The following is a 12,653-nucleotide window of genomic DNA, read 5'->3' on the forward strand; positions in this document are numbered from 1 at the left end:
ATTAACCTCTTAAGGACTTATGACGAATTTTTCCGTCATAAAACAATTGAGCAAACTGAAAGCTGTGTCCTTAAAGGGTTAATGAAGGTGTACACCTAGGTGTCTTCAAAGAGACTGACATTGAGAATTTAGTTCCCAGGAATCCCATTATTCCGATTTTCTACCATGTCCCCAAGGTTCACAAGGACCTCACCAATCCACCGGGGAGACCTATTGTCTCTGGAGTGGGGTCCTTGTTTGAGCCTTTGGGGACATGGTTAGATGGAATTTTACAACCTTTAGCGGTCAAACAGTTATCCTACTTGAGGGATAGTTCCCATCTTATACACATGTTACACTCTATAGTCTGGGAACCACAATATACTTGGTTGGTAGTGGATATTAGTTCTTTGTACACTTCTATACCACAACACCTTGGTATAGAGGCAGTGGAATTTTTTCCTGGACAGAGAACTAAACATAGAATTTGAGACTAAAAAATACATTGGTGACATTTTGAGGTTTGTGTTATCACACAATTATTTCATGTTTGAAGGCATGTTTTACAGACAGATTTGCGGGACGGCCATGGGGGCAAAATTTGCCCCCGCGTTCGCAAATCTGTATGTCTCCTGGTGGGAGCTAACGTATGTCTAGAGTGTTCTCAACCCTTGGTTAGAGGACATACTATTATTTGTAAGGTACATAGATGACCTTTTGATTATCTTAAAAAGACCTGTGGATGAGCATTTATTTAAAAGGTTTATTGGCTTTTTGGACAACAATTTTATGAATCTCAGATTCACAGGTATTTTTAGTTCAGTTGAGGTCAACTATCTTGACCTTACCCTGCAAAGTAGTGGAAATAAGGTAATCACCAAAACCTATCGTAAGCCAATTGCAGGCAATACGATACTGCATGCCACCTCACAGCACCCAAGTCACCTCATTAAAGCTGTACCGAGAGGCCAATTTATAAGGCTAAAAAGGAACACCCAGTCATTAGAGATTTATGAAACACAATTGCTAGATCTTAAAAATAGACTAATTGCTAGGGGTTATAATGCGCAGGCCCTTGAAAAGTGCAGAAATTAGATAAAAACTTATGACACTAACCAACGCAAGCCCAAAGACAAATCTTTTCATGAAGCAGTTGTTTTGACTACTGAATATAGTAGTCAGTATAATAAGATAGCCAAAATCTTAAAGAAACATTTGCATGTTTTACAAGGAGACACAATTTTAGCTCCTATAATTAAGAATTGCAAATTTGTGGCTAAAAAAACAAAAACACTGGCACGTAGTCTTTCTCCCAGCAACATTACTAGAGCACGCCCTATGGGTTCACGTTGGCTCAATAAATATGGGAATTTCAAATGCCTTAGCAGAAACTGTGGCATGTGCACTTCCGTTTCATTGGGCAATCAATTTCAGAGTAGGATTACCCAACGTAGGTACACCATCAACGTCTATGCTAATTGTGGCACTACTTTTGCTGTATACCTGCTCACATGTAATTTATGTCAGCAACAGTATGTTGGCCAGACCTCTAGAGAGGTCAGGAAGAGATTTGGTGAACATCTCAGGGATACTAAAAATTATGTTAAGGAATCTGCTATAGCTAATCACTTTAATAGTAAACACTTTACAAATATAGCTAATTTATCCATCAGTATCATTGATGTTGCCTCTCTACCCCCTAGGGGTGGGAACAGATATACTATATTGCAGAGAAAGGAGATCTATTGGATACTATTTATTTTATTTTATTATTTTTGAGATTTAAAGATTTAATGTTTGTTAGATGACATATCTTATCATGTTACACATTGAGAAATTTAAGAAATGTTTATTATTACCTTTTCAAATTTAAATGAAACAAAGTAAGTTTATTCAGTTATCTTTTTCCTCTGTTAGTCATTAGTGAGTCCAATTATTCATTCAAACTGGTTATAATACTGCTTGTACAAATAGTTTTCTTGCTATAGCATTTGCATACATTGGTTTTACTCCTATTCCTGTCTTTGTATGGGAACTGTAGGGTTAATTTAATTTTTAACTTGCTGGATGTGTGTATATAAATAGCACATAGTTTAGACTTGTACTAGGTCTACGAATAAGCACCTGTAGGGGGCGCAAAACGCGTCAGACTGTTACCTGTGTCCACACTATAGCCTGACTGTGAGTAACATTGACTTCTTGTCCCTACCTTTGGATTGGTATTTACTGTGTTGTTTACTCCAATAAAATTGGGATTTTATTTGCAACTAACCTTGGACTGCAGTGCCTGCCATTCTTTTTTCTAAGTTACTATCTGGTGGCATGATTCTACACTTTCCAGCTACAGCACTCTAGGGGCAGCTAAGGTGGCTTCATTGAGCACAGACTTCCGGGTTTACCGAACGGAGCAAGCCTTGGTGCTAGAGCGGTAGGATACTTCTCTTCTTCCTCACTAAGCTTTTACAATCATTTGTGTCATTATTGCACAAGTGGTATGTAAATAATTTCATTGAGAAATCCAGAGTTTGTGAAAAAGATGATTTTTTTTTTATATGATCGCATTTGGCAGTGAAATGGTGGCATGAAATATACCAAAATGGGCCTAGATCAATACTTTGGGTTCTCTATTTTTAAAAAAATCATAGTTTTGATAGCTAAATAAAAAAATGAGGCTCTATTTTTTTTTAAATGGAGTGATAGCAAACATGCTAACAATTTGCTAGTAGTTTGGGAATGTTCTTTGAAATTCCCAGTAGTGAAGGGGTTAACATCTCCAAAGTTTACCACTAGCTGTTAAAGACATAAATGGAATTAATTTTATTTTTTCATCCCCTTAGGATACTAAAACTGATTTTTTTTTTCTTTCCTAAATTAAGATAAAACATGCAATTTTAAAGGGACAGTCTAGTATAAATTAAACTTTCATTATTCAGATAGGACTTTTAATTTTAAACAACTTTCCAATTTACTTTTATTATCAAATTTGCTTTTTTCTCTTGGTATTCTTAGTTTAAACTAAACATAGGTAGGCTCATATGCTAATTTCTAAGCCTTTGAGAGCTGCCTCTTATCACATGCTTTTAAAATCTCTTTTCAACACAAAGAGACAGAAAGTACACGTGGGCCATATAGATAACACTGTGTTCAGGCACAGAAAGTTATTTAAGATCTAGCACAAAACAATGCTAAATTTAAGACAATAGATAATAAACAGTCACAGTCATGTGATCAGGGGGCTGGAAGAAGGTTCCTAGATACAAGGTAATCACAAAGGTAAGAAGTATATTAATATAACTGTTGGTTATGCAAAACTGTGAAATGGGTATTAAAGGGATAACAATTCTATGGTAGACTGTCCCTTTAAGCAACTTTCTAATTTACTCGTATTGTCAATTGTCACCCTGGATAGCGCTTGCTTATTGGTGACTACATTCAGCCAACCAATAAGCAAGCATAAGCCAGGTTCTGAACCAAAATGGTCTGGCTCCTAAGATTTACATTCCTATTTAAATAAAGATAGCAAGAGAACAAAGAAAAAAATTATAATAGGAGAGGAGTAAATTATAAAGTTGCTTAAAACTGCATGCTCTATCTGAATCATTAAAGAAAACAATTGGATTTAGTATCCCTTTAACTGAAATAAAGCAACTCTGAAGATCAGGGGGGGGGGGGGTGATAAATCTCCCAGGGCAGAAAATGGCTGTTCAGAGCAAGACTGAGTGGTGCAAATATGGAGTCAAGTAGTTTAATCATTTTTAATAGTTTGTACATTACTGGGTTGACCCAAATTTTAGTGAAAGAAATATAGGCAAGAGGAAAAAAACGTGCTAAGTTGTATTTATCCAGTACAACGTGGTACTATTGGGAGCTCTTTTAAAATAGAGATTTAAAAAAGGGTTCTAGAGCTGCAGCCACATTGAGACTGTAAATTTGGTGTAATAGGGTAACTAACATACTTCACAACATTTAGAAAATCCCAAAACCCGGATGTTGTTGGCGCTCAGGGCAATGGTATCTGATTTTGTAATTTGATATTGTTATTTTACTCATCAATAGTGTGATCTAAAGAAGAGATCATAAGTAGTGTGTCACACTCTCATAGTGTGAACTGCTTTACTGCAGGGCAGTTAGAAGCTCTAGTGTAAAAAAAAAAATGGAACTATTTTTCAATAATTAGTTTTAGTGGTAGGATTGTGGACATTTAGTGTAAAGGTATTTATATGGGTAGACGTTTGCACATGCTCTTCATAGTTCGTAGAACTGTGTTTTTATTTCTACAGTATAGACACTGCGTACTTTGTATTACATACAAGCCGTCGCCCGTACTTTATTTTTCCAGGGCCGTGCCTGCACAATGCATTACAGTCAACGGGGTTACAAGAAATAAAAATGCATTTTGGTTTGTAAAGTCGAGAGTTTATAATTCATCATGAAACAATGGAGGCATACATGTCAGGTGAGGGCAAGTTTGCCCAAAAGAAACATGGTTACCAAAAGAGGTTCGAATCCTTGGATCGGTATTCAGCCTTGTCCAGTATGGGGTGGGTAGGTGGTTGATTACAGATCCTGAGAGACTGCGCGCGCGAAGAAACATTTGAAATCGGTAAGTAACAACGGACACAGGATAAAAATAATGTGTGTGGAGACAAAAGTTATTAGACAAGGCAAGCAGTGGTAGCGGATTATATGGCGTGTGCAGACTGTGTGAGAGAGTAGCACTGTAGTAAACAAATAAAGGTTGGCGTTAACATAACGTTTGCGCACGTCATCGTCCCCATCTGTTTACTAAACTGTGCAGATGACGTCATCAATAAATGAAATGACCCCAACCTGCAAGCTTCCCAATATTTTAAGTGACAGACAGATGTTGAGGTTATTCCCACCTCCACCTAGTCATAGGTGTTGTCATTCTTTTGAAATTTACCTTTTACTGCAATTCTGATGCTGATTTGTTGCACATGTGCAGTGACTCTCCTTCAAATACCTGCAGTGTAACCTAGGTTACAAAATGGCAGCACCCACAATTAAAGGGATATGAAACCCAAAACTTTTCTTTTTTGATTCAGTCATAGCAGAACTTTAAAAAAAAAAAAAAAAAAAAAAAGTTTCAATTTACTTCTGTTATCAAATTTGCTTAATTCCCATTTGTTAAAGATTACCTAGGTAGGTTTCTGGAGCAATACATGGTAGGATATAGTTCTGCCATGTAGTGCTTTTGTAAATGGATAACATTCTTGCAAAACTGCTGCCATAGAGTCCTCCCGACACACGTATGCTCCTGAGCCTATGTTCCTGCTTTTCAACAAGAGATACCAAGAGAATGAAGAACATTTGATAATAGAAGTAAATTAGAACATTGTTTAAAATGCATGTTCTATCTGAACCATTAAATATTTGTTTTGGCTTTCATGTCCCTTTAAAGGGGGGTGCATGGAATGCATTTAGTGTTTAACCCCCTAACAACTAGCGTTGTACTCTGTTCGGCGGCTGGGCTGATAACACATCTTTTTTTTTGTTAAAGGGTTAGCGCTTGCTGATTGGTGGCTAAATGCAGCCACCAATCAGCAAGTGCTACCCAGAGTGATGAACCAAAAATGGTTCGGCTCCTAAGCTTTTTCAAATAAAGATACTAAGAGAACGAAAAAAAAATTGATAATAGGAGTATGAGAAAGTTGCTTACAATTGCATGCTCTGTCTGAATCATGAAAACAAAATTGGGTTTGGTATCCCTTCAAGAAGTGTAAAAAGTTTTATTTTTCATTACATGTGTAATTGAAAGGGAATGGGAAGGACGCTGTGCGCATGTCCATGGAAGAAATGCTTGGTCTAATTTTCTCCGTCAAGATTTGCTACCTCCATGCGCGTATGCGTGTGATTATGTAGTTGCATTCCACACATTCTTTTGAAACATGTGGAGTGCGATTACATAATTATGCGCACAGAGGTAGCAAATCTTAATGCAGTAACAAATTGTGACAGAACACCGGATCTGTTAATACAATGGGGAAAGTTCACCTTCACTTTAACACATAAATAATCTGCAAGGTGACATAGTCTGGGCACTGCTTTAAAATAATAAGTGTATAAACACTCAATTGTTACAATTGTAACCAAGTTTTCTGGGCACTATCATAATTCCCAGGGCCCCATGAACTAAGAGGCGGACGGACAGCTTTTCAACTTGCGAAGCTGTCCGCCCGCCTTCGCCACATACGGGAGACGGATCTGTTCATCCACTGGCCCGTATGTATCATTACACACTCATCGGAGTGTGTAATGCCCACCCCTTCATTCGCGTGACCAATCGCACAACTGAAGGGGCTGTCAATCACCTAGAGCAAGCGAGCTCTCAGTGATTTTCCCTCTCCACCTCAGAGATGGCGTAGGGTGTAAAAAGCTGCTGCTTCTTACATTGCGGAAGAAGGTTCTCATATGCAAACCTGCTCCGGAGCAGCTCTCGCTGCTTCGTAAATGGAGCCCCCAATCTTGTTTTTTATAAAGTAGATGAAACTTTGTATAGTAACATTGAATATAGTTTTTATATCTGCTGCTTCTAATGATATTAGCGATTTTAAAGTGATAACAACATTGTTGTTAAAAAGTTATTATATTACCTATATCAGTAACAGACATACAGAGAGAATCAGCACATAATAATAATTTGTGTACTATAATCTAAGATATTTACAAGTAAAGACTGAAAAGTTTGCTAAAACTTTTCAGTTGTATCTTGCAAATAATGACTACGATACAGACACAATAAGATTGTAGACACAGCATTTCTGTGTTTAACTTACAATTTACCAGGTAGCCATCATTTTTTGTTTTTTACTTTATATTTCTAACACTAATAGAAATAAATTGAAATTCTAAGTTATGTGGATTTTTTGAAGATCTGCAGTTTATATTAGAATTAAGGACAACCATGTTTCCTTTATGAATAAACACATTCACAAAAAGGTACTAAGGATCGTACATCTGTTCTAAAGCCTTTTCTTAGTCGTGTACAATCAGGTCAGACATCCAGTCCACAAAGTGTATGAACAGGGGTCACTACAGCGTTATGCCAGAGTCTAAAAGTCTGATACACAAGCGGGATACCCAGAAGATAATGCAGCAGCAAACACAGTCCACTAGCCTAGTGGCCAATCTTACCGGACTTCAGTTAGCCTTCCCAGTGCACGGGTATGTATGTATACCTCTCCAAGTGCTCCTCGGTCTTCACCGGCGTGGCTCGGCGTCCTCGTGGATCAGCTGCGTACCTCTGACGTCACTGTGCTACGCCCCTTTACACATCGTACCTCCCCAGAGCCGATATCCGCGGATTAGCTGGCAAGGCAATAGATAAAATAAAGGCATCCGCAGAATCTTCTAAAATTCCAACTTTATTTTTCACAACGATAAAATACAGAAGAATGGCAGCAACATGCACACAGAAAGGTGGTGTGGCACTGATGGCTTACACGTTTCGGCAGTGAACCGTAGTCATAGCTTGCAGTACCTGGTGTCACACAGGTTTAAATAATTACACGTTATCCCATTAGAAACAACACCCTCTTCCCTAAGTGCAAGTTAACCCATACATCACCATCTATATACTAGACTACTAAATACCTAAACAGAGAGCGACTAGAGCAGATCAGGACATAAAATTAATCACCCACAATATAGTAGACATTAAGTCATACTATGAAGTTAATATACAGCATAGAGAGTACTTACTAAGTCAGGGGTCGACAAATTTGTTTAAAATTTAGGAGCCAGTAAGAATATTTAGGAGACAGTCATACTTTTAGGAGCCAGACAGTGGCATTTGTATAAATAAATATGGAGAATAATCTGAAAAAGTTATGAGCCAGGGGTAAAATTCTAGGAGCTAGTGGCTACCTGGCTCCTGGGTTTGTCGAGCCCTGTACTAAGTCATACTATGAAGTTAATATACAGCATAGAGAGTAATTACTACCTAACATAGAAATTCCCAGCTGGAATGAAAAAACACTGATGGTACAATGCAAGCAAGTGATAAGTACTATGATATAATAGGAAGATCACCATATTCCGAAATCAAACCACTTTGAGAGAATGCCTAGAGTATAATAGTGCAGAAATTATTGTAGAATCAGGAGGGCCATCCTCAATACAAAAAATATATATATATAAATAAATATATAAACATATGTGGGTCCACCCCAACATAGGAGATACCTACTACATATTGTACACTGTGTTGAACAGAAAGATTATTATTCAGAGGGATATAAATAAACATATTTTACTGCTATATGGCTCATATACTATGCTAAGAAATTACTATTTCCAAAAATTCATTATATCATATTTGGAATTGAGACCATTAGGAATCCTGGTTCCCAATGTGAAGATCCAAAATGCTTCTCTCAATTCCAAAATACGGTCGATGGAGACACCCCTTTTGGGCTTCACAATTTTTTCGATGGCACACTACGAAAAGGTGGCAAGGTTACCACCATGTGGGACCCCAAAGTGCTGTACAACCGGGGTGGTAGACTTTACCACCTTGAAGGAAGAGAGATGTTCTCTAATTCTGGTGTTGACATCCCTTGAGGTGAGCCCAACGTATTGGACTCTGCATTGTGTGCATTCTAACATGTATATCACGTATTTAAAAGTGCAATTGAGACAAGGTTTAATGCTATACGTTTTCCCAGTAACATAGCTAGAGAACATATTCGTAATTTTCGCATAGTCACACGGTTTGCATTTGGCATGACCACATCTGTACATGCCCTGATGCTTTAACCATGAACTTGCATTCCTTTCTTTAGCAGGCAGCATAGTGGGAGACAAAATGGATCCCAAAGTTGGACCCTTCTTATAGGAACATCTCCGTTCCTTTTCTACAGTCTCTACCAATTTGTTGTCCGCTTTAAGAATCTGGAAATGTTTATGAATAATAGAGCATATCTGTGTATGTTTTCTACTATGTGTAGTAACAAAGGTAACTCCTTCAAACCAATTTCTATTGTGGATATTAGAAGGATTAGTTTCTAGGAGATAAATTATTGTTATCATAAAACCACTATTTGCCTATGCATTGTTGTTTTTAAAGATATACCCATTTTTAATAATCTTTAAAGGGACAGTCTAGGCCAAAATAAACTTTCATGATTCAGATAGAGCATGTAATTTTAAACAATTTTCCAATTTACTTTTATCACCAATTTTTCTTTGTTCTCTTTGTATTCTTAGTTGAAAGCTTAACCTAGGAGGTTCATATGCTAATTTCTTAGTCCTTGAAGCCCACCTCTTTCAGATTGCATTTTAACAGTTTTTCACCACTAGAGGGTGTAAGTTCACATATTTCATATCGATAACACTGTGCTCGTGCACGTGAAGTAATCTGGGAGCAGGCACTGATTGGCTAGACTGCAAGTCTGTCAAAAGAACTGAAAAAAGGGGCAGTTTGCAGAGGCTTAGATACAAGATAATCACAGAGGTTAAAAGTATATTATTATAACTGTGTTGGTTATGCAAAACTGGGAAATGGGTAATAAAGGGATTATCTATCTTTTAAAACAATAAAAATTCTGGTGTAGACTGTCCCTTTAATAGTTATGTTTTAAAGCACCTAACACTAAGAAGGAAACATTTAAGTGCTTACATAGTATCTCTAGTTGTTTTTATGTGACATTAACCCTTTTATTTGACAAAAAAGAAACATTGAGAAATATATAGTTCAAATGTTGATTCTCATAGATTTGTATTCAAAGAAGTATTGGTCTATGAGCTTCAAAATACACAGTTTTCTATTCTAATAGAATAATAGCACATTTGAAACAATTTAAAAATAAATAAGTAGAGAAATATAACATTTAATTTAGATATATTTAAAAGGATACTAAACCCACATTTTTCTTTAATGAATCAGATAGAGCATTCAAATTTTAACCAACTTTCTAATTTACTCCTATTAATTTTTCTTCTTTCTCTTGTTATCTTTATTTTAAAAAAGCAGGAATGTAAAGCTTAGGAGCCGGCCCATTTTTGGTTCAGAACCTGGGTTACACTTGCTTATTGTTGGCTAAATGTAGCCACCAATAAGCAAGCGCTATCCAGGGTGCTGAACCTAAATTGGTCCGGTTCCTAAGCTTTACATTCTTGCTTTTTAAATAAAGATAGCAAGAGAATGAAGAAACTTTGATAATAGAAATAAATTAGAAAGTATCTGAATCATTAAAGAAAAAAATGTGGGTTTAGTATCCCTTTAAAGAAATAAATGGAAAATCAGAATTAAACTTTTATAATTCAGATTGTATTTGTGAATCATGATTTCTTTCCATGGATCATCTACTTACTATTGGGAATATCACTCCTGCCCAGCAGGAGGCGACAAAGAGCACCACAGCAAAGCTGTTAAATATCACCTCCCTTCCCTCCAACCCCAGTCATTCTCTTTGCCTAAAAATAGGAACCCCTAGGGGAACCGTGAGCGGGGTGCGCTGACAAAATATATATGTTGATAACAGATAGTAAAAGTGATTAATGTCTATGGACAAACCATATTAGTCCATATGAAGAAATGGTGCTATGTCTTTTGAAACAATAGAAATGTGCTGGCGGCGAGGCTCCTCTGAACTTCGGGTAGAAGGTGTCTGTAAATTAGAAATAACAAAGAGGGCGCCACATAGCATGATATTGTAGATTCAAAGCCAAAATAGGTGAATAATGTAAAGGCTTACCAGAGGTAATGGCACCGTATGATAACCGGTGCTGACAGGCAGGCTAACACTTTCAGTGGCTAGCACACTGGGTGGTCTCCGGCAAGCTGTACACAGGTGATGTTCAGCGTTTCTTTGATTGGCGTCTGTGCGGCTGAAACCTGAGACGCTGCGGTAGAGCAGATACTTTGATGCCTTATCCAGGAAGGCTCAAAGGGAGAACCAAGGCAAAAAACAAATGGACAACTTCCGTATAATTAAAATCAGTAAATTTTAATCCATAAAAACTGCTACGCGTTTCTAGACCATAAACCGGTCTTTTCTTCAGGCATACAAACAATGGATACAAATTTTTTAAAAATGTTTACCTAATATACAATTAAAAACGGAAGTTGTCATAGTTTTCAAAAAAGGACCAATGGGACATGAGTGAATGTTCTGAATCTTATTAATGTTGATTGGGCTCAATAGCCTGTGTGCTTCATTAACATTCGCAGCTAATATCCCAATGGAATGTTTTTGACTTGTACATCTTTGTCTGCTACATAAACTTGAATGTTTCTAAATAATACCTGCATTAAAATGTACAATAAAATGTTTGATTTTCAGATCTAAATACTATATGAATCATGTATGATTATGTTCATGCTTTATGTGATGTCATGTGAAAAAGAACATAAAATAGTTAAATAACAAATGTTTTGTATTTAAATTGACAGTGAAGTGGGTTAGGTTGTTCCGATTTGAACTATAAAAGGATATGCGTGGGAGTGTATAATGAAAAAAAGGATGGTATGTATTGATCATGAACCAGCAGTGTTGTTAAGGAAATAAAATAATAAAATTTGTGTCATATAGAATTGTAACATCTACGTCAAAATTATGCTCAATTTTGGCGTGACAGGCTATAAAAATTGGATATGATTGCAGTTTGCTGAAAAAACAAAAAACAAAATCCTGGCAATAAATGGCAACAAATGAATTATATTCTATCTATCACTCCGATTAGTGTGAGGGGCTAAAAATTGATATAATATAGACTTGGATAAAGCAAGACCTACAGCTGTGGAAATCAATACACAGAGGTTCTTAGGCATGCATGTTTAATAAAAACATGTACGTGTAAATAACTAGTATATGTATCTGGTATTACACTTCTGTAATAAATAATTCAAGCGAAAACTTTTCTTTGTTTGACTATTTTTGATCTCGTAATGTCTGAGCTTCTGTCAACCTACAGCTGTGGATATCTATACACAGAGGTTCTTCGGCATACATGTTTGATAAAAGTAAGTATGTGTTAGTATGAATAGCTAGTATTTCTGTGTGTGTCTCTGATGTTATGCTTCTATAATGGATAATTAAAGCGTAAAACTTTTCTTTGTTTAACTAATTTTCATCTCGTAATATCTGGGCTTCTATAACTAAAAAGGTGGATGAAAAATGTCTATTGAATATGTTCTTATTTTTTGTTTTTTGTTTGGAAAATTAATGACCAGTGAAAGTTAAGGATACTGTTGTTAAAATATTGGTATTAATATTTTGATGGTCTTGTTCTATGTGAAAATGTTTATAATGTTTATGCATGGAATAAGGTCATTCATTCGAAATTCCTGTTGTGAGAATTTATGGAAGCCATTCAATATAGTAGAAACTTGGTTTAAAGATCATCTCAGGGTATTAGAATTGATGTGATGTATTTTGAAATAAAGAGTGCAAAAAAATTAAACATGTTTAATGTCTAATGTGGTCCCTTTTGTCGGTGACTATTTGCATGATAATAATATTGTAAACTGGAATGTGTTAATCTGGTGCACCTAATGTAACCATGTTTCCATATATTGTTTAATAAAATGGAACATGTATTTGAACTGTTACATCGGTCTATAGGATATGTTTGATGTTTGAGTGATGAAAAATTGTATTGAATGTGAGCAAATTCCATTATATATGTATTGTAGAAAACTTAGCGTGCCC

General features: G+C 36.3%; 1 protein-coding gene across 5 annotated transcripts in view; it reads left to right on the forward strand.

The window, feature by feature from the left end:
• The window catches only part of SPC25 (SPC25 component of NDC80 kinetochore complex), a 72,579-nt gene that overhangs the window by 18,012 nt on the left and 41,914 nt on the right, over positions 1–12,653 (forward strand). Inside the window, exon 1 of one of the 5 annotated variants that reach the window (XM_053697528.1) lies at positions 2,390–2,407. The exons of 3 other annotated variants lie outside the window; for them this stretch is intronic. The gene's annotated coding sequence lies outside the window, so the exon portion shown is untranslated. Of the gene's footprint in view, positions 1–2,389; positions 2,408–4,465; positions 4,583–12,653 lie in introns of those variants that run through there. One more of the 5 variants, XM_053697524.1, reaches the window with a different exon arrangement.

This window comes from Bombina bombina, chromosome 1 (assembly GCF_027579735.1).
Source record: "Bombina bombina isolate aBomBom1 chromosome 1, aBomBom1.pri, whole genome shotgun sequence".
Lineage (NCBI taxonomy): Eukaryota > Metazoa > Chordata > Amphibia > Anura > Bombinatoridae > Bombina > Bombina bombina.